Source organism: Micrasema longulum, unplaced genomic scaffold (genome assembly GCF_059751315.1).
Source record: "Micrasema longulum isolate JH-2025_06_02 unplaced genomic scaffold, ASM5975131v1 h1tg000729l, whole genome shotgun sequence".
NCBI classification, from domain to species: domain Eukaryota; kingdom Metazoa; phylum Arthropoda; class Insecta; order Trichoptera; family Brachycentridae; genus Micrasema; species Micrasema longulum.
The window spans coordinates 538,990-562,547 of NW_028277924.1; the positions used below are offsets into that span (position 1 = coordinate 538,990).

At 31.5% G+C, this 23,558-nt stretch overlaps 1 protein-coding gene across 3 annotated transcripts in view; it reads right to left on the reverse strand.

Moving 5' to 3' along the window:
- LOC148279374 (proton-coupled amino acid transporter-like protein acs) overlaps nt 1-23,558 on the reverse strand; it is a 61,907-nt gene that overhangs the window by 32,561 nt on the left and 5,788 nt on the right. Inside the window, exon 1 of one of the 3 annotated variants that reach the window (XM_088230070.1) lies at nt 14,402-14,792. The exons of 1 other annotated variant lie outside the window; for it this stretch is intronic. The gene's annotated coding sequence lies outside the window, so the exon portion shown is untranslated. Of the gene's footprint in view, nt 1-11,234; nt 11,291-14,401; nt 14,793-23,558 lie in introns of those variants that run through there. One more of the 3 variants, XM_088230071.1, reaches the window with a different exon arrangement.

The following is a 23,558-nucleotide window of genomic DNA, read 5'->3' on the forward strand; positions in this document are numbered from 1 at the left end:
TAAATGAATAAAAATAAAACATAGAAACATTATGTTAAATAAGTCATTTTATGTAAAAAATATTATTTTGAACAACAGAGTATAAATGAAAAATGTATATATTATTTTATGTTAAATGAATGTTATAATCCGTAAGGGTTTATAAATAAATTTTCAAATAAAAAATTAAAAAAATGAATAAAAAAAAATTAATAAAAAAAATACTCGTAATTAATAAAAATAAAAGTATAATTTAGCCCATTTAGGGCAAAATTAATTATGAATCATAAATACGACAGTCGTCTTATATGCGTGCACCTCCGCTTACTGCTAATAGGCGATTGAACCAGAAAACGATTGGCCACAGAACAGATTCTCTATCTCTAGTCTCTGTATGATCAGGTTTTGCCTGAGATGGCGCGGAAAGAATTGAGGATCTTCAGAGATGGCAGTCTCTTAGACGGAAAAGTAGGTGCAGTTTTTGTACCTTATGATGGCGTCAGAGAGCTACCGCCGAGAAAGTTGAAACTTAGCAATTTCTACTCCGTTTTTCAAGCAAAACTGTGTGTTATTAGAGAAGCCCTGGTCTATGTTTTGAAGAAGCCATCAAACAGATGAAAGAAAATAACCATCCTGATTGATCTGGCGTCCATGCAATAACTGACCGAAATTCCCCTTTTGTAATGGACATTAGAACAGATATCCAGAAGTTACGATGCAGATACCAAGACGTGTACATCGGCTGGATAAGGGGACACTGCGGAATCCTTGGCGACGAAAAGACTGACAAAAATGCTCGGGAAGCTACGCTCAAGAAGACAGCCCCCGATTTCGCCGATTTCCCGCTCAGCTTTGCCAAAAGTAAAATAAGAAGCAGAACCCTATAACTCTGTAACGATTGTTATTTGAGTGAACCTACCGGAAGTAATAATAAAATGTTTTTCCCTACAATTTTCCATACCTTTGGTTTCAAGAGAATGAAGAAAACTGGCTACGAGCTCACCCAGATTCTCACGAGTCACAGTGGGTTCACGAGCTACCTGTATACGGCGTCCAATTCAGAATAAATATTTTTTGTATTTAAATCCCGCATAATTATACAAATTTGACCTTTATCCGGCGTGAAAATGTCCATTTGAAGAGTTCAAAAAGTACAACTACATTATTTTTAAAAAAATTAAAGAGATATATCAATTCTTGTATCGTATGTTGACTAGTGTAATATTTAAGCCACATAAGAGTTAACGAGAAAACAGTTTAAAGTACGTAAACATGTGTAAATTTAGTAATTCGTAAAATAAACTTAAATAAACATTGAATAAATAAGCTAGTAAAATAACTAAAAGATGGCAATTCATATAAATTTATTGCAACAGAGAGGGAAAATGTTTTTGTGAAGGTAAAATATGAATAAATAAACCAAAAAGTAAAAGAAAAACAACTATATATTTTATATACAAGAGTATATTATAGGTGAACAAAAAAATGTGTTCAACAATGTGTTTAATGTGTAATGATAAATCCTACACAGGGATGTATTGCCTATTGATAAGAGGTAAGAGGTAAACAAGAAGGGGGCAGGAGTTAGATTGACAAGATTTGTGTTCAATTACAAACATTTTAATATAAATTTATAAAAGTTAGTTGTAATTTAATGAAAAAATATCGGAATTTATCAACAGACCATTGCACAATATGTACACATTATAAAAATAATGTTAATATTTTGTAACATCGCCCTTTGCTTGAATCACACTCTTATCTCTGCGGGGCATGATAACTGTGCACTTTTAAATTCATTTCAACAGAGAGGGAAAATATTTTTGAGAAGGGAATATGGAAGTCTAGGCATCTACAGGGCTTATGACCTGCCATTGGCTAGTTTATGTGGCCACTTTATACACTGTGTAACATTCACAGTTCTGCCCATGTTTGAACATCTACATTTCCTCAACTTTTCCATCTGTTGACTTTTGTGAACTGAAAGAGCTGAAACCTTTATCATGTAGGTGAGATTTATCCGGCTGAACCAAATCACCTACTAGGCAACGCTTAAAAATAATTTTTCAATTTTTATACTTCTTCTTTTATCAGGTAGTTAATTCAACAATGTTTGAGTATGTCCAAATGCTTGCAGACTGGCTAGATTTCATCTCTAGGGAGTTATTCATTTTTAAATTCATTTCAACAGAGAGGGAAAACTCTGTTCAAATGAATTTAATTTAATTTCTGTTAGTTAGTTGTCAAAGTTATCGAAATCTACCGTTTTAGTAGCTTCCACAGATTCTCTGTGAAGGTTTTCGATCTAGAGAGTTTCCATGCCATACTTCATAAGGAAATTTGTGATCCTTTTGGCTTTGCGGCATGAAGACGAAGACAAAAATCTACCTGGAAACCGTTCCGGATCTGAAGCCACAATTTTGCATCCAGTACCCGAATGAACTGATCTTGCAAAGTTGTACGTTCTACTTTATGAAGCCGACCAGTGCCTTGTGCCCTAATTTGGACCATACTTTTATTCTCAATGGATATTTCACACTTTTAACTATGGATTTTTTTTGTATTTATTTCCTGGTTGTTTCCTCTCAGTGGTCAATTTATCCTTTAAAATTTGTATTTCTTAATTCGCTTTTTTAACAAATCTATGTTTCAATTTAAATTTCAATTGATTTATTTTTGTATATGTACTCGTATGAACATTACAATCTAAGTTCATACATATAGAAGTAAGAAAATTAAACGGTCAACAAAACTATATATGTATATAAAAATAACACGAAGGCGTAATAATATATTGAGAAAACATCTTAAAAAGTAAGAGAATTTTGTGACAAAAAATTCCCTCAGAGACGTAAAAAATATCAATGTCCAAAGTAATATTGTTCAACATTTTCAATAGGCATAACCATTGGCAGATTGGTCCTGTTTATTGGAAAATGGAAGAGTCTATGTTGACGCTGTCTAAGGTAATTATCTAGAACACAAAAGCTTATGCTCCGCATAAATTAGGGTTTTCAATAATACCGCACCACAATCGAAAGAAATGCGTAGTTAAATACACATTTCTTCTGGTCTTTAAACTGCTGTACCAAGCATACCACAGAAAAACTCAATGAGATAAAGCCACGTATTATATCCACACTTTTTCATGTAGAAAAACCGAAAAAAAAATTTTGAACCCTCTCCGCCATAAGATAATACTAAAACTCTTACGGTCCTCAAATCATCGAGCCACTCTCAAGTCTACTTCACACCAACGAGTTATAAAAAATTCTCAGTACTTATGTTGTTCCAAAAACCCTGGCAGAATGCAGAAATTCTAACGTCTTCAATGGCTACTATAAACTGTTTCGATCTAATCATGAAATGTCAGGGAACTTACAAAAGTAATGCCCAGATCTTTAACCTTCGAAGTCCGTATAAGATTTCAGTCATTCATTATGTAGCAGAAAAAAGCGTTTTGTGGGCTCTGGTAAGACATAACGGAGTATTTTGAAATATTAAACAATAAATTATTTCATCTTTCCCGTTCAGGTACGTTTTTTATATTTGCCTGGAGAGTACGAAAATCAACCAAAACTTAAACTCTAAAATATAGCTTCAAATTATCGGCGAATAATAAAACACGTGAATTGACTACAATATTTTTAATATCATTATTAAAAATAGAGAACAGCAATGGGCCAAAGTTGGATCTTTGAGGGACACCTGAATAAGTGGTTTATTTTTTTGGCAAATTATTTGGCCATGTAAAACGTATTAAATTCTGTTTTGGAGGTGGCTAGTAATTACTTTTAGAATTCCGTTCAAAAAACCGATCTCATTCAGCCGGTTTACTGTTTACAAAACATCATAACTGACTGCGCCAAAGGCTTTGACAAAGTCATTATATGAACAGTCAACCTGATATCCTGCATCCAATGCAGCCGTAATATAATCTGTAAACACCATTAAATTTGTTTCAACTGAGCGACCCTTCCTGAACTCATTTTACTTATTAAATTTTCAAATATCTTAGCTGGTGCTGAAACTACATCTACAGATCAACAATTTTCTACAGATGACTAAGAGCCACTCTCAAAAATAGAATCTTTACTATAATATAAATTGAAGAGATTGTATAAGTGCGAAAGAAAGTAGGTAAGGATAGATTTTTTAAAAAGATATTAAGGTTATCTACACGACGGTTCGTTAGGTCAACGCGCGTTGAAGCGAAATGTTTAATAATGCTTCAAGAAATTAACTTATATAAAAACAGCAAAAACACACGAGACATAAAAAGCGTTTAAGTGTACTACCAACAAAGTGCGGGCATGATGATGACATTAGTACGTTACTAGGTAAAGAGAGCTCTGCTGGTATACAAAGCGCGTAGGCGGCAAGCGGTCTGACGCTGCGCTGACACATGGCGCGGCACGTAGCGATTGGGTGCCGTTGTCTCGCGTCTCGCCCAATACCCATCACTCCCGGTCACTTCCACTGGCCACCGTTAACTGCGTATTGCAGTCACATTATCAGTAACAAGTGTCTCTAGGCACTTAATATAATATTATTATGTTAAGATACTTTCAATACTTTACGCTTTCTCTTATATTGAATTCCATTGTAGAAAAATGTCTAAATATTAACATCGTTCTGATGAAGTTAGGCGACACTCAGTTCCTATTCACTGGAGCGAGGAAATAGTTCCAATACCTTTATCTACCTGTCGAACAATCGAATAGTGATGAAACATCACGATACGCATAGGCAACTCACGCCTTTGCAATGTCGACGTTGGCTTCTTGGCTTACTCTCTTATTATTGTATGTAGACGGAGGTCAGTGCTATGTAAGCTCTGATGTCACTGTGACCTACTTAGATCTTGAAACGGGTTCCCGTTAATTAATTTCCGCCCTCCAAGCTGAGATCTTTGAAGGGCCGGGCTACCGAGTTGAGGGTAAGTGCTTTCATGGCCTGAGTCCTTAAAGTATCGGGTAATAGGTATGGAACGAGTGCTTTGGGATAAGGAAACGAGGTCAAACCAAAAGTCCATGAAAGATATGGCTTATTTTGTGATATAAAGCATCACATAACCGAAGGGAGAAAAATAATTAATAAATCTCTTATTTTCAATACATGATAAAACCAAAAAAAAAAAACAAGATGTGCAACTAGCGTTAACTTTAAGGTACCTCATAGCAGAACTGCCTTTTTTCAGAGGCATTTTACAATATTGGGCCCTAAGTTTTTTTAAATGTTAGACCCTGACATAAAGACGTCTGTAAACTAAAATGCATATAAGAAAATGGTGAGCAGGTGGATAAAAAGTAAACCTTTTTATGTCCTTTAAATTATTTTTTTGACGGAATGGTCTGCTTTAAATTTCAAATATCTCTTTTTTTTACAATTTGTAATTTATGTTTGTTTTAATTTTTATTTTTATGAGTATTTATGTTTAATTTTTTGTTTAATTTATATTAATGCTCGAATTTTTTATTGTTAAAAAACAATACAAAAAATAAATACCAATGTATTTATTTTTCATTGATTTTAATTGTTTAAGCATAATTTAATTAAAAAACACATGTAACAAAGAAGGTCCTGCCTTTAGTGTTTACACAGGAAATCTTAGCTAGTCGGGATCTGAAACAAGTAACCTCGGTATATTACAAAACAGCGAAAAAGATAAATTTATAAATGCAAATAATTTTTTCCCCTTTCAGAAAGTGACAGGGCGCCAGATCCCGTTAGATCCGACGCAAGTTCTTAAATATGAAATCCATAACAATTGTGAATAAGAAAAGTGCAAAACGCAGCCATGTCGAGCTCCAGTGGTAACCACACACGAGTATGTGACATTCTGATCCGGCATTTACTATTCAAGTGCAGAGATTTTAACGACATTTGCAGCAGCTTGACTATCATCAAATTAATATTTAGTATGTCTGTAAGCATCTTTATTTCTGATTTCTAACTGAGTCTACAAGAAAAAGTTATTTAAAGTAGTTTTTCTCTGTAATAACTCCATTAGATAAAATCAAGATAGATTGGTTCGGAATATTTCAAAGTGCGTTGAAATCTTAATCCTACCTTTGCGTAGTATGCATGTTCTAAAATTAATATATTATGTAGCGAACAGTCTATGTACGAAGGTAGGTCCGAAAATTCGTGGAATGGAAGGGTTGCCAGGGGAGTGTGGGGCTACAAATATATTATATGAATGAATAGTATGACTCATCACTTGTATACGCGTATATACCTAGTATTCATCACTCATACGCGTATATTCCAAGTATTGACATAAATAAGCAAATAATTTCTAAGCTACACCTAAATAAGATAGGCAATCCAAAATAAGTATCGACTATGGATGAAATTAGGATTAGAGCCGTCATTAAATTTTTCACTTACTGAATAAACTGCAGTATGTCATTTTTGAAGAGGTAACCCCTTCTCGTACATATGTATATGCCGTGTTTTATGTGTATATACAAATATTACTTGCTTTATTGCCCGACTTTGTCGGAATCGATTCGAACACAATTTTTATTCGTTATTTCCTAACGAGTTATTTAAAAAAATAAAAAGATATGTAGATAAAAAAATGCGTATTTTATCTGTCCCGCAACGCACATATATCCTAGAAATCTTAATGTCGCTACAACTTAGCGTTAATGTGTTTGATTTTATATAAAATAAGGCTGAGAAAAAATACATTTTAAAAATAATGGTATTTAAATGTTGTTTTTAAATTTTACTTCGCTACGAATTCCGTTGATTTTACCCAAGAAGATCGAGAAATATTGAGCTTTAAAAAAAGACGGTTGATTAAAAACTGGAAATTTAAAAAAGGGTTTGAAATTTCACGTCCCTTATGTCGACTTACCCCCGATGAGTTTGATTTTACTGAAAAAGACCGAAAAAATTGGCTCAGAAACAATACGATTGATCTATAAATTCCATTTAAAATGACGAGTCATAATCACGAGTCAAACGTTACGTTAAACACGAAAATTTTAGAAGCTATATAAATATTATTATAGTTTTGTTTACAAGAACAACTGTATTTAACATTCTGTATGAACATGAGAAAAATAAGAATAAGGTAGACGCACATATTTTGCATGTTTTTCTCGTAATGAAACATGTATCGGACATCGCCACGCGTGCGGTAATGGGACGTACAACGCGGCCTGTGACGCGGCGAACGAGCGCCAAGCATTAGACACCGACATCAAGCCGAGCGGCCCTTTTGCGGGCTCCCAGGCGAAGATGGTAGCAGCACGGAAAAAATAGTGGGAATGACCACGGAGAGGCGGTCGAACCCCCGGCCGCGACTGAAGCTTCCCGAGTGGCCGCCAGGGCGACGAATGGCGCTCGGACGAGAGTGTACGATGCTAGTGTTTTTATAGTAATATTTATATGTCAGGTTTTCATGTTTATTTTCGGCTAGGAGTCTCGATTTGTAATCTAACTAGCTGCCTCTTAAATAAAGACGGTAAATTATGTCACTCGCAGGGGCAGAACTTAAAATATCGAGACCCTAGCCACATATTTGTATCGGATTGCGGGGAATCAGACCCTGTCCAATCCCATTAAAACTTATGTCACCCATTTTATCAGTATGTAGAACCTTACCTGTATCATTTGTACATTAATTAAGATACGGGGAAGAGGCTTACATACTCGTTTGATATGTAAGACTTATCCCGAGGGAATTATTAGACCTCATAAGTATGAGAGTAAAAACAATATTGAAATTGTCCAGCCAATGGGAGAGCGTGCTACGACGTAAGCCGGGAAAGTCCGACCCCTTCTCGCTCTCTCTTGCGGCCTATGTATGCTGTCTTGTACCGTGCCCGACCGTGACACGGTACAAATTTGTTGATAAAACCTATGCCTTTTTTATGAATAAATGTTGTGTATAAATCAGGACCGCGTTTTTATTGAATCTACGCCCTCTCCGCCCTCTCTGCCTTCGATGTCGCCACCTGCCCCTTTGAAGAAGATCGCCAAAGACTCAGCCTGAAGAAAGTTATCTCACCCAGGATAGCCGGTCAAATAGTAGCTGCAGAATCACCCCTATCTACAGTTCAACTGTATGCACGGCGAGATGTCGTGTATAAAACAAATATGTTTAATTTTTTGTTTGAATTTTGATATTCTTTTGTCTTTGTACATCAATTTCTAATGAAGATTTTTCCTAGCTTTATATTTATAACAATAATTGTGTGGTTGAGTTACCTTATCAACAAGTATTATAGCATGTTTAAAAAAAATTTTTTTTTTTTAGTAATTACCCAACTAGGAATTGAAGTGAATTATTTAAAAACATTTAAATAATGCACTATATACATAGCACACAAAAATAAGGGACACGTTACTATTTTTTGTAATATTTCTTGAATGAATAAATAAAAATAATAACACGTTTGTATGATTATTTATTTATAATAAACATAACTTAACAGCAATTTTAAAATGCGACTTTTCGATTACATTCTGTAGTTAATCTATGGTAATTATTAATTAAATTGACGGAATTTCTCACATGAGTTTTTTTAGATTATGCCTTGTGTTATTTTTGATGTTTTTCGTCGTTTTGATTAGAAAAATCGCTGGAATTTGAGTGGATATTGAGGTTATCATATGTACTAAGAATTCGTACAGTGTCGCAGTTATTTATTTATTAACGGACATTGTCCATGTATACAATTTATAGGGTTTAAATATTACAATAAAGAATAGTTTTAAACATAAAAAAAAGAAAAGAAGCATTGACAAACATAAGGGACATCAAGACAAGATCTGGACAATTTATTTAGTGCTCGTTTGAATCGTTGTAAACTTAAACCAAAAAAGTCCAGATCTTGTCTTGAGTTAACAATACGACAAAGATGGTTCATTGGAGAATTAAGGCCATAGTTAGTTCTATGCCGATCGATGAACAGTACTTAATTGTTTCTCAACCTATGAGTCGGAATATTGAATTTTACTTGTCTCAGTAATTATGGAACATCGATTATACCATTTATTACCATATGTTACCATCGATATTACCATATGTCGAACATATATATGGAGTCAATATTAGTTCTACGTTTTTGGAGACTAGAAATATTTAACATTGACAGCATAAAAAAAATTACCTCTCTCTATTCCTTGGAATTAGAAAATAGATTAGAAAAACAGCGTGGATGTTTGCATCCACGCTGCTTTTCTTATTTCTAATATAAAGCTTGTATTATTTCTAATATAAAGCGATGTTGAACTGATTTAATGAGATTTATGCGATTGACATAGAATGGAGACCAGACCACGGATGCATATTCTAGAAGGGGGCAAACAGTTGAGCAATAAAGAGTATTGATTGTACGGACATAAGTAAAATCAGAGGATATTCATTTAATGAAGCCGAGTAATTTCAGTAATTTATTTACTGTATTATCTATATGCTCGTCGTGTGTCAGTTTATGGTCAAAAACAACTCCTAAATCTCTGATGGACTTAACTACATCCATTTTGAAGTTTTCTAATAGGTACTCAATGGAAATCGGTGGTTTGGTTCTATGAAATGACATTATTTTGCATTTTTTAATATTTATTTCTAATAAATTGACTTTACACCATTGGTTGAAAGAGTTAATATCCGATTGAAGAAGAAAACAGTCTTGTAAAGTTTGGATTATTTTGAGAATTTTGTTATCGTCCGCGAAGAGCCAAAAGCGAGAGTAAGAGAATGATTTAGCAACATCATTAATAAACAAATTGAAAAGCAGGGGTGATAAATGAGCACCCTGAGGTACACCCGATGTAACATCAGCACTGGTTCAGTAAGATACGATTTAATAAATGAGAGTAATGGATCTCTTAAGGCATGTTATTTAAAGTATAATAATAAAAATACTGTAAAGTTTTATTCCACTTTTATTTATAATTATTTTATATTTTTTTTACCAGTGACCGGGTTTCGTCATGACCGACATCGTCAGGCCGGGTGGTCTGACAGTCTGACGATATCGGTTACGACGAAACCCGGTCACTGGTAAAAAAAACATAAAATAATTATAAATAAAAGAGGAATAAAACTATAAAGTTTTTTTATTATTATAATAAAAATGCAGTTCCACCAAGAAATGTCAGTAGATAAACTGAATATAGCATATAATTTATATATGAGAATTTTATGATCTACTTTGTCAAATGCCTTAGAAAAATCTGTATGGAGAACGTCAATCTGCTGACCATCTTTAAGTGCTTTGACAATAACTTGGGTATAATCTACCAGGTTAGAGGTGGTTGATCTGGCAGATCTAAATCCATGCTGTTCATCATTTAGCATATTCTTAAACAGAGGCGTGATTTTGCTAGCAATAATAGCCTCAAAGATTTTAGGGATACAAGATAATGTAGAAATAAGCCTATAATTGCTAACATCAGATTTATCGCCTGATTTAAAAATAGGCCTTATGCAACTTATCTTCCATAAGGATGGAAACTCACCAGAGAAATATTGAACATGAATGAAATTGGTTTAGCGAGAGTGTGGCTAGATTTTTTAAAAAATAAATCTGGAATACCATCAGGCCCAGTAGTCTTTTTATTAGTTGTTGTTATATGCAGCATGTTAATTTTTAAACGTTTTTCTGTAATTTATTAATTTCTTATTGTTTTTTCTGTATCTGTTTTGTCTTTATTGTATACACCATTATTGGTCTGCCACACGTTTTGTATATTCAATGTTATATTTAGTTATAAAAGTGTTAAACTTGCTTAATTTTTCTGTTCGTAAAATGTGCTATAAAAAAAATCAATGATAATATTATTTAAGAACCGAATTGACTTGTAGTTCTTAAAAATGTAGTTAATATGTATCGTGCCTTGTAACATAATAAAATATTACGCAACAGAGACGGAGAACATTTTAGAGAAGGAAATATAGAAATCTAGGCATCTATCGGGCTTATTACCTGTTTAAGGTTGGTTTAGGTGACCACTTTACATAAGATGCAATATTCACCGTTCTACCTATGTTTGAACATGTTTGTTGTTGATATATTGGAATATCCTTCAACAAATCATAGTGGCACAAAATAATTAAAAATAACCCAGATTAACAAACGCAACAGTTACATTTTTCCTAATATATTTTAATTTACGGAAACGGAATTCGGACTATTTATTTTTTGATAACAATTAAATTAAACATTCGAAACAAAACTTGGTTCTCTTAAGTACATTCTTTAATAATTAAGAATAAAAAAAATATTTACCTGTAAAATATTGATCCTGTCGGTTGCGACGTTTTGGCGATCATGGCTTGATATATCGACATATTATATTAAAATACAACGTAATAAATGTTTGCACTGTTTTAAAAGGCATCGGTCGTTCCCAGTTATATCACTTTGATCTGTGTCACTGTTTACTTAATAAATTGAGTATCAATTATGTTGTTATCAATTAGAAACTTAAAAATAAAGAATAAATACTTAGAAAACTACATCGAACAATCCATTAAAAAATGAACATTGACGTATATACACAATATAATTTATGGCAGAAATCTATTGTGACAGTGATTACAAGTTGTCACCATTTAAGTTATTTATTTGTCATCTTGGTATTAAATAAATGTCACAAGTGAATTATTTAAAAATCAAGGTGATTGCAACATTCAATCGGAAACTTCAATCTTATCGTAATGACACGTAAAGGCTTCTTATCAAATCTCGATCTAGTTAGTAAAATATACAGTATAAAAAAGATAAGGTAATATTCTTTTCCCGCCGAATCCAACAGCACCAGCGCTCGCAGCTCAGCGGTAAGCACAAACCGAAGATGGAATTTATATATCAAAGTTCTATGTTACTGTTGGAGTGCGTTGAGAATAATTCCAAGAAGAAGCAACCTACATATGTAACTCCGATTGATTAAGCTACTCCATCAAATATTGTACAAATTATGATGCGACGTTGTTTTCATTCAAGTAAAACATATTTTAATAACACTTCTTGAAATAAATTGAACATTTGCTGATGCTTTTCTTTTAATGTAAAAAATTAAAATGTTTTGTACAATCTCAAAAACAGGCAGAAAATTGTAACTTAGAAAAAAATTGGAAAATTGTTTCCAGGCGATGTCAAGTTTAAATGATTCAATCAGATGAATCTTTACACGCCACACAGGTTTTAGCTCATTAGCTTCACTAAAATCAGCATATGGAAGAATTGAAGATATATTTATAGATGCTTAAACAAAGTGCGTTTACGTGACCACTTAAATTAGCCTATGACTGGTCATAAGCCCCGTAAATGCCTTAACTTCTTAATATGCTTCCCTTAAATATTCTCCATATCGTTTTTTTTTTAAATTTAATAATATTTTTTTTAAACTTTTGATAAATAAAAGGTTGAAACATCATTAATTGTAATAAAAAAGGAATTATTACTTGATAAAAACAAATTGTACACTTGTTTTTTAAATGTTTTTCCATTTATTTATTTATTCATTTAAAATTACACTCGTTTAAATTTATTTGATTTTATTTTATTTATTTAATCCAATATAAAATACATGTATGTACATAGTTGTTTATACAATAGGTACGGTACATTCAATATATTTTTATTTTTATTTATGGATGTAGCCACACCACTGGCCTACAGGCACGTTCCGGAGTGTCGGTGTATTATTTATTTTATACATAATTGTACATAATTTCACATCAATTTTGTAAAAATTCAAAAGAAATAAAAAAATGAAAAACATATCTACATTAATAAAACGAAAAAGGATTTTCAAGAAACTAAAATTATATTCTTAACAATGAAACATATTCCTCAGCTTCCTGTCTAGTCTTTTCAGCAATCCATTTATGGACTCTAGCTTTGGAAATATTGTTTTTTATTTTACCACTACTCCTTCAACCCGATTTTTATTATTTTTTGGAGAATAATAGTTATATCCCTCGATGTATTTCTGTTCACTATTTAAAAAAAATTTAAGTGAGCTTTTATTTTTTTTATAAAAGTGAACTTTTAAAGGCTATTTAGGATGTGCCCGTGTCAAGCCACAATAATTAACAACAACAAATACATAGTAAAATTTATCAGATTTAAATATGTGATGCAAAATAAAAATAACAATCCAGAAAAACAACGTATAAGTAATAAATAATGAAATTCCAAAGAATACAATTAAAAATATATAATCAGACATAAATATTAAAATGTAAATTATAAATTATACAAATTTAGGAATTTATATATGTATGAATATTCATTATCATATATATTTAATTATTTCATTATCATTGAAATCAACAAAATATTAGGATAATAGTAAAATATAGTAGTACTGAAAAAAAACAAAATAAAAGTATCATTGAAGTCAATAGAAAAAGAATATATGTATGTATAAAAATATAATTGAAATGATAATTGAGATACGGTTTCTAGAAACTCACTCTACACTGTAGTAAGAAAAAGGAGAAATAAATAATTTGCCAAATAAGATTAAATACTAAATCAAATAATACCAAAATACATAAAATATCAAGATATATAAAAAGCAAATAAAAGTAAAAGTACATTACATCGGAATGAGGGGTACTACAAATTTAGTTTTATTATTCATTAAGTACAAGAAAAAAAATGCACACAGTTTTTATTTTGGTTGTAAATCTTAGTAAATTAAGGGAAAATCTGGTGTTTTATGTAGCGATAAAAAAACCCGATGCCAAATTAACCATAATTCTGTGAATATGTTTTTAATTCTTTTTTCAATAAAATTTTCTGTGAAGTTCATAAGTTGGTTCCTAGAGAGTTTATGATCACGAAGCGTCCAGATACTGTGCACTGTTGTTTTGCGTATTATTTTTAATATATAGATTCACCGTCATAATTCTTCTACCCATACCCAGTGGTTCACAAGGCACTGCATTAGTATATTGAAGGCATTCTTACTTTAATGTATAAAATGCTAACCATCTTCCGATAGTTCGACGTTTCATATTCAATTCAGAGATTGATAAATATTGCAGAAAATCATAATTTAAATTCAGATTTCAAGTAAACCTTGCCAGAAATCAAGCCCTGGACTGCAAAACCCCCGAGTGGTGAGCCACACGGCAGACTAATATCCACTCGATTTGATTTATCTGGATATTTTCCTGAGAAAAGCCATCGAGTCCAGGGTTTAGTTATATTTACTGGATTCTAAGTTGTAGATTGATTACAAAATTTAAAACCTGAATTTGACGATTGAATAAAAAATCACTACAAACCAAAATAAGTGTATTCCGTAATAAAACGGATAATAATTGACGGTCGCAATAAAGTAATAAAATAAGGACTATCAGATATCCTTGAATGTAAAATTACACCAAAGTGACAATTTGAAGTAGATGTAACGTATTTGACTAATGATAGTAACTCGCCTGCAGACGACGCCGATGCGCGACGTGCTGAGAGGCGCTGCTGACGATCCGTTATCTTCATGCACTGCTCACTACTACGAATGCCGCGCTCGGTCTGCGGGGACGCGGATGGACGCTGCGGGCGCGTGGACAACTGCACCGCACTGCGCTGCACGCCGTCTCTGCACTCTGCACCCGCACTACCGCGCGACTTGCGCCGAGCACTTAAATTGCCGACTGCCTTAACCCGCTACATGACGGAGGGGAAGGAACTGCGGAATGATTACATATTTTTCACTATTTCCTAAAATGAAATTTATTTAACTATGCAATTCTAAAATTCGACTCCCCAAAAAAGTGAACCTTATACTTATTTAAATACTTACTTAGGTACTTAATAAAATAAGTTTCCGTATTCGAAGCCGACTAGGTAATTATTAACACAAATACCAACTTATTTGATGTGATTTTACTTTTAAACTTTCAAAAAATCTTCGAATGCAAATCGGAAAATTTAAATAAATGTGATTGAAGTAATTTAATTTTAATGTTATATGTTTCAATAATTGTTTTAATCTATCTTAAGCTGTTTATATTAATGTATTACAACAGAGATGAAGAACATTTAAGAGAATGTAATATATAAGTCTAGGCATCTACAGGGCTTATGTCAATTGCTGGTTTAAATGGCCACTTTACTCACTGTTAACATTCAGCATTTTGCCCATATTTGAACATCCATATTCCTTCAATTCTTTCATCTGTTGACGTTTGTGAAGTTAAAGAGGAAAAATAAAAGGGAAAAATTAAATAAAGGTCATAAGCCCTGTAGATGCCTAGACTTCTATATTACCTTCTCTTAAATGTTCTTCATCTCTGTTGTAATACATTAATATAAACAGCTCCTCAGGGAGTTGAATCCAGTCCTTGTCTACAAAAATTTGGACAAACTCAAAATATTGTTGTATAAATCACTTTACCTTTTGAGTTATACACTGACCGGTTTCTAGGTTACTTCCCCATCATCAGGATTAGAACTGACTTAGAATTACTCATGTTGCTATTTATATTTTAAAATATTGTAAAAAAGAAACAAAAGAATGAAAGTAGAAGAAAGAAAAAGGATATTATGAATCATAACGGGAATATTTTTAAAAGAGAACTCGAAGCAAAATTTAATTGATTATTTACTATGGAGAGTTTTTGGTTGCTTTACTTCCACACTAATTTCTTGATTGAAATGATGATTTGAGAATTCCGAGAAGCTATTTATTATTTTCAAACATCTTATACGTTCTTTTATTCTAATTTGAAATTTACGTGAAGTTCTTCCAATATGAAAATTTGGGAAATTTAAACAAATTAATGTATAGATTCCCGAACGATTGAATTTATCATCCTTGTGTTGACAATTAAATAAGATTTCACCTATGCATGTTATTACTGCTACTGCTAGTACTCGTACTAGACGATTTTGCTTAGGTACCCAAACGTTTTTAGAGGAAAATAAGAGAACACATGATTAAAGTTTCAGATTTTTTACTTTACAAAAGTCAACAGATGGAAGATTCGAGATGTGGATGTTTAAACACAGACAGAATGGTGAATGATACACAATGAGCGAAGCGGCTACTCAAACCGGCCAATAACAGGACTTCCATATTACCTACTCGAAAATATTTTCCCCGTCCGTTGCAACAAATTTAGAAAATAAGAGTACCCAATAATTCTGCAAACTTAAAAGAAAATTAGATTATTATTCCAATTTGACATATTTTAGATTTTCTCGCTCTAAAATCCTAATTACTTCGTACAAATTTTTTGAATAAAGGGGGCATGTTTAAGTAAAAATGGCAATGGTTTCGTGATTCATATACCTCTAATTGCCAAAATAATATATAAAATCAACGTTTTGTGGGTTTTAAATATAACATGTCGAGAAAATTCAGGACATTGAAACGCAATCATTATTTAATATTTGTTTAACAAATCATTAACTTATATCTATTAAAAAGGGAGAACATTATTTTTTTACCAAAATGTTACCAATATTTACAGCGTACACGAACAAATATTATTTTAATTATTTTCTGCCTCTGAAATACGCGAGTGCTTCTGAATGAAATTTTAAATCTGAAAAAACAAAAGACATGGGAACATTTACCAAGCTTGTGACCTCTGGTGGTTACCTATAGAAGCACAATTTTGTAAAGAACAATTCAAGCATCGATAGTTTATCACGGTCAGTTTGTAAAAATAGCAATTTCGTTAGTATGCAACTGATATAAATATCTTAGGCGAGGGTTCTTCTTTCCACTATAAGTTCCTAAAACTTATTGTGGGATTCCACTATAAAGTACTTTTTGACAAATATGATTATATAAATATACTCGTTTATTAGCTGAATGTCAAGCATTACAACAAAGACGGATAACATTTTATAAAAGGGAATATTGAAGTCTGGGCCTTTCCAGGCCTTATGAACTCTCATTGGTTGGTTTAAGTGGCCACTTTACACATTGCGTAACATTAATCATACTGCCCGTGCTTGTACATCCACATTCCTTTGATTCTTCAAATTATTTTTATTTAAAATTGGAGAGCTTAAACTTTTACTTGTGTGGATAAGATTCATCTGACTGAATTATTTCACCCGCATACTAGGCAACAACTGAAAATATTTTTATATTTCGTTACTTTTTTCAGACCAGTTGGTTTAATTAATTAATAAATAAACTCAAAATATTGTTAATCTAACGATAGTTTGTCATCGTCTTGATTTTAGATTAATCAAATCAAATAATTCTTCATACATTGAATATGTATATATGCGAGTATGTATGTGTATGTAATATGTATGTATATATGTACCCACTTTAGAAAGCGCATTTAATTACTTGTCGAGTTTTTATTCTTATCCTGAGCACTATCATAAATATTATCTTAGTTAAAATAAGACTCATTTCGTAGTCCAAAAGCGTTAAAGGGTTTATCATTAATAAATCGATAAAATAAATAAATTAACAATGGACATATTTAAGATATAAAATTGTTTTTAGATAAATGGCGGGTTTGATGGATTATAACGTAAATATAATTGAAAAATAATAAAGGAAGTGTATTTTCCTATGTTACTGTATTTATATAAATATTTAACCTAATATTCGTATTATGGTATGAAATATGAAATAATTTTGAATACCATAATATAAAATAGAAAATAAAATCTCACTGACGTACACACACTGAATTGAAATTTGTTATTTTGTGTAGATATAAATATTTTTTAAATTATTTTTATTATTTTTTTATTTTATTTTATTCAGAACACATACAGTCATACATAATAAGTATTAAAAACAACAATTTTTTATCATAAAAAGACCAATTAAGTTAAATTATGCGAAAGATATAAACATTAAATGTGATAAAAAAATAAGAATTTCCAGTTTTTTTGTTTCGAGTAAATGACATGATAAGATATTTATCAGAATTCAATAATAACCGACTGTCCTTGCAATAGCAATAGATTCTATCTAAGTCAGCTTTAAGAATTTCGCAATCATTTATTTGAGACACAATTTTTAATACTTTATTGTCATCAGCGTATGGCAAAAAAATTGAGTTTAGAATGCATAAACTTATATCATTAATATAAATAATAAAAAATAAAGGTCCAAGATGTGAACCTTGAGAGACACCCGATGGGATTGGTTTAAATGATGAATTAAATCCTTTGAGTGAGACCGATTGACTGCGGTTACTAATGTAGGAACATATCCAATGATACAGATTCCTCCGTATACCAATGTTCCAAAGCTTGCGAAGTAAAACCGAATGACTTATTTTATCGAAAGCCTTTGAAAAATCCGTATATAAAATATCTACCCGAAAACCTGCATCCATTGCGTTCAAAACAATATCGGTAAATTCACAAAGATTTGATTCAACTGACCGTTTCTTATAGAATTCATGTTGATTGGGATTGATATGTGGTTTTATAACATTGAAGAGCTGATCAGTTACTATATTTTCAAGGATTTTACTAAAAACGGGAAGAAGAAAAATGGGTCAATAATTTACTACAAGGCTCTTATTTCTTTTTTTATACACACGTGTAATATTTGCCCTTTTCCATATTTCAGGAAACGTGCCTTCCTTTTTTGATAATGGAAAAAGATAAGTAAGAGGACATGCAAGCTGTTAAATACATTTAGAAATAAAAACAGGGTGTATGCCATCAAAGCTAGCATGTTTGCTGACTTTAAGTTTTTTGAGATATTTTGTTACCAATAACTCATTTATTCCTATAGCATTAAGAATAATTAAACTGTTTTCATCGGCAAGAACACTACAATTAGATGCATTAGTTTCCAAAAATTCAGAATGGAAATATTCCGCAAAAGCATAACAAATATTCTGACCGCCAACTACCAAATTATCTTTGTATGACATTTGAACAGGCACATCACACCCAGCTCGCTTGGACTTGACAAAAGAATAGAAAAAATTAGGTTCTCGGTTAATATCATACTCAGCAGTTGTGATAAAATGTAGGTAACATTCCTTATTCATGCGTTTTTGTCTTTCCCCTAGCAAAGAAAAAGTATGATAATCAGACGCTTGAGAGTACTTTTTTCCATTTTTTGTGATTTTTTTTGTGGATCCTGCCGTTGGCTAAGGTTGAACACGGTGAATAAACGTAATTTCTTCTTTTTATTAAAACTACTAGTATTAACTAACTCCAATTTTTTCTGCAATCTTAGAGAATGTGTGTATTAAATTCTTGTTTCTGTCAAAAGGCACTCCATTTATTTCAACATTGGAAGCCCGGTCCCACTGCTTTTGTCGTTGCTGATGAAGTTCCATTTATCAATCAAGTTTTCAATTTTTGCTTCCATTAGTTTTATTTTAGTATTAGTCTTTTTAACGCTGTCTTTAGTTGCCTCCACCTCCCCAGATAAATAATTTATTGAGCTTTCCATATCTTTAATGGTTTTATTAAATGATTCAAAATTTTTATTACTTTTTTCTCCCTGCTCATTAAGCTTCAATAGAATATCATTATTTAGTGATTCAATTTTTTTATCGATGTATTCAATCGTATAATGATTTGTTTCGCCTGATTGCTGCTTACTCCTTGTAGTCAATTTAGAATTTTATTTTGCACCCTCTTTTTATATTTATTTTTTTTAAAGTATGTTTTATATATTTTTTTTAGTAAGTATGTGACTTTTAAATATGCTTTTCAACAATAAATATAAATCTTGAGTAGGTTAAATCCAACTTATTCAATTAAATGCTTTTTTGAAAACTTAAATGTTTTGAAATACAAGTGTTTTTATTTTGATAACTTAGTATTGTCACAATTTGTTAAATACAAGCTCGAAAGTATTTGCAGAATAAAAACACAAAACGACTTTAGATGTGAATTGTTTACACATAACACCAAAATAACGTTTGTGCGTATTTTACACTAAGCACTTTTTATAAAGTTTATTCTCACAATGTTTATTTGTCAAAATATTGAGGAATTATTTGATTTTTGTTAATTTAATTATTAGTTAGTTAAGTTAATTATATGGACAGCGAAAATTGGCGTCCCTGTTAATTTTGACGGTTTTGTACACACTCTATATTTATTGATAAAACGCTGATGTCACTGATTTTGATAAAAATCAACAGTCTTGAAAATACCCTTTTAGGCGAAAGCGCTTATTGATAAGAAAGCAAAATAGTTTAACTGAATATATACATTTAGTTGCTTTTTAGATTTTTTTATAATATGCTCCTTAAAAGATAAACCACGGGAATCCACTTTTTGCTGATTTTCAGTTAACTAACCTGAACATTTGACCGTATTTAATTATGTTAGTAAATGAAACATTAAATTAATATTAGCACCTTACAACTGAGATTTTATACATGTATTTTAATGGAGCATTTGAGCCAATCAAAAGTAGACTACACTATGGAAATTAAAAAGTATAGGGATTGACAATAATGAGCTCAAATGGTTTAGTGATTATTTATATGATAGAACACAGAAAACGAAATTTGGAAATGCACTCTATTTGAATGAAAACCACTGTATCTAGGCACTCCACAGAGATCAGTTTTAGTGCCAATATTTTTTATTATTTATTTGCTTAAAATACTTATATTCTTCTGTTTAAATTTTTGTCGAAGACACTATTCTATGTGTCTGAAAACAATGTTGATGATGTTTGCAATGAGATGCAAATATATCTATATCAAATATCTTATTGGTTGGATATAAATTAATTAAAATTAAATGTAAATTTTATATTTGAAGCACTTACATTATGGTACAAGAAAAAATCAAGTACTCTAATTTTAAAGGCAATTGTTTTGCCGCATTTCAATATAACTGTTCTAGTGTTATCAATTTAATGAACAGGTAATGCCTTTGGGGGATTTATTTGTTTACTATTTAATCTATTAATATTTATTTCATTGATGTGTAATTATCCTTTATTTTTTGAATACTCTGTTTTACCTCTTTTGTATATTGTAAAAAAAACACAAAAAAATGAGTTGCCAAAAAAGGTTAAGGATGCTGGGTCTTTCGCATCGTTCCGTGGGACGGTGATGACTTTTTTAAAAAATGAACATCCGTAGAGTGTCATCGGAAAGCGTCTGGATTTTATAACAACGTTTTGTTTTTAAAATTATTTTGGAATATTTATTGTTCATCAGTAGTAAGGCATAACTAGGTGTACAAATTTTAGAAGTTCATCATCTCAAATAAGTACATTACCGGCTGCAACTTTGAGTTTGAGATAACAAGGGCTATCTGATTACCCGATTATCTGACCCAACCTTAATAGTGAAAATTTCACAACTGTAGACCTTCATAGCAAGGACGCGACATATTTTATTTCCCTTTGACTTTTTACAAGTTCGAAACTCTTAACGTCCAATCAGCGCGGCCAAATACAATGTTATTAAAGAATTCCGCATAATGCCACATCAACTGATGTTTTGGATAATGACCGGGAGTCCTTTTTTGTTTTGTTTCTAGAGCTAAAATAACAAATGAATGCTGGGCCTTACTAATAACCCTAGTATAAAGTTACGCCTAGGCAAAGTTGTAAACTAACTAGAATACTATAAATTTCGAGCGTAATTGTGTATGTACACTGTTGATATTATTCGTGTATAATATTACTGACGGGTACTTACTTACCGAAATAAAGAAATTTGAAAACCAGAAAATAATTTACCATCAAATATATTATTTGTTCTTTTTCGATCAACTAAAATATTCAATGATTATGAAGGCAAATATTCCAATCAATAATATTGTAAGTATCAATTTGGAGAGCATATTTTACTAACATATTAATAAGTATTGAATCATGCTCATTCGGTTGTACATAGGCAGTGGGTACTACTGACTTTGCAACAATAACCGATGAACCAGAGATTCAATCTGTTTGGATAACATAGTCACATAAAGGTCGTTTTATTTTTATTTTTGCTGAATTTGTGTGCCTAATAATGTATGCATATGTAAGATTTACAAACCTAAAATGAATCTCTTATTTATGACTTTTTTTCTATACTTCACTGTTTTACTATGAATCTTGTATTCTTTTTTTTATACATTACTTTTATTAAGTTTTATCAACAAGGTTTTCTTTCTATTAAATTAAACTTAGTATTTAATTTAAATTTTGTGAAAATTAGCTACGGCCGTTAGTCATAATAGTAAATAAATAAATATGTACTAGAAAATGGTGACAATGTTACGATAGAGTGTAATTTGTACATCTGATCAGGAGATTGTATAACTACCACAATATAGCCTGTTTTTTCTATTATTTTTGTTATTTATTGAAATTTAAAGTAACTTTAAAGTGTTATGGGAAGTTTCCGTAATAGGCATGACAATATGCAATTGTGGAATATGTCAGAACAGTGGGAGATAAAGTCAACCAAAATAATATTATATCATAATGTTCGTCTTTTGTTGAGCTCTCAAAGTTCTATTAAATCATATTATAGCCACTTTTCTTAAACAGCTATCTATTTTTAAAAAAATGTAATTTGTCACGGTAAAACAAAGACATTATACGAAAAAAAACTATGAATATTCTGCACATAGTGCTATTATGAAAGAAGTCACTTTGAAATGACAAAAAGTAAATTGAATCTCTATTATTCCCAAAATAAACAAGTAATTTGCAAATGCAACCGACGCGTGACATTTTGAATGCAAATGTCAGATTTCACGGAGATCCGTCTCGATTAGTAGGCACCTCCTACGTAATATAATTGTATTTTGTTATGTTCTGTACATACTGTACCGAACATACTGTAGTCATATGTATGTATATGTACAAGTATTTATGTCAATTTAGTAGATGTTGGAAAACGTTCTCACAGGAATAAGTCATAATTATTTCCCTATCCGCACCCGGCACTTCAAAGGGCACTGAATTAACATTCCAATTGCATTGTATTATTGTAATTCGAAACATCATCAAGTTGATCAGTCTAACGCTTTAGATCCAGCCCGGGAACAATGTGAAATATTGTAGTTATCTATCAAACAAATATCTCACGCATATCTTACCAGGAATCGAACAGGTGACGATGAGTGGTTTCTGAGGCGTGATAAATAAACGCACTAACCTATAATAATTTCCTCTCAATTTTCTTCCAACATTTAACTGAGAGTAATCATCGAAACAAAAATATTCGTTCCAACTTCTGGTTTAATTTCTCATACAGAAATAATATATATTAATCTTTTGTTATTTTATACAATATTTTTTTTAAATTTGTTTTAATTTTTAAAATTTTTTATGGGGTACCATATTTTTTGTTGTTGTTCCTTTTCCATTATTTATTTATTAATACATTTTTTTTAACGTTCATTGATTTTTATTATTGACAAGCGGACCCGTCAGACGTTGTCCTGCCCAAACGTTAGACTGCCTGCTATAAGCTGGTTGAACAAACATGTGAAAGTACGTAAATGCGTGTTGGTGAAGAAAAGTAAGACAATGTTTTACCCTGAGCCTTCTAAAATTATGACACTCAACTCATGCCCAACGCGAATTTAGTCATTCTTTAATCGCCCACCATGTTTTGATGTGAGCTTGACATTTAATTCGAAACCAAAATACATTACAAAAATGACAAAATA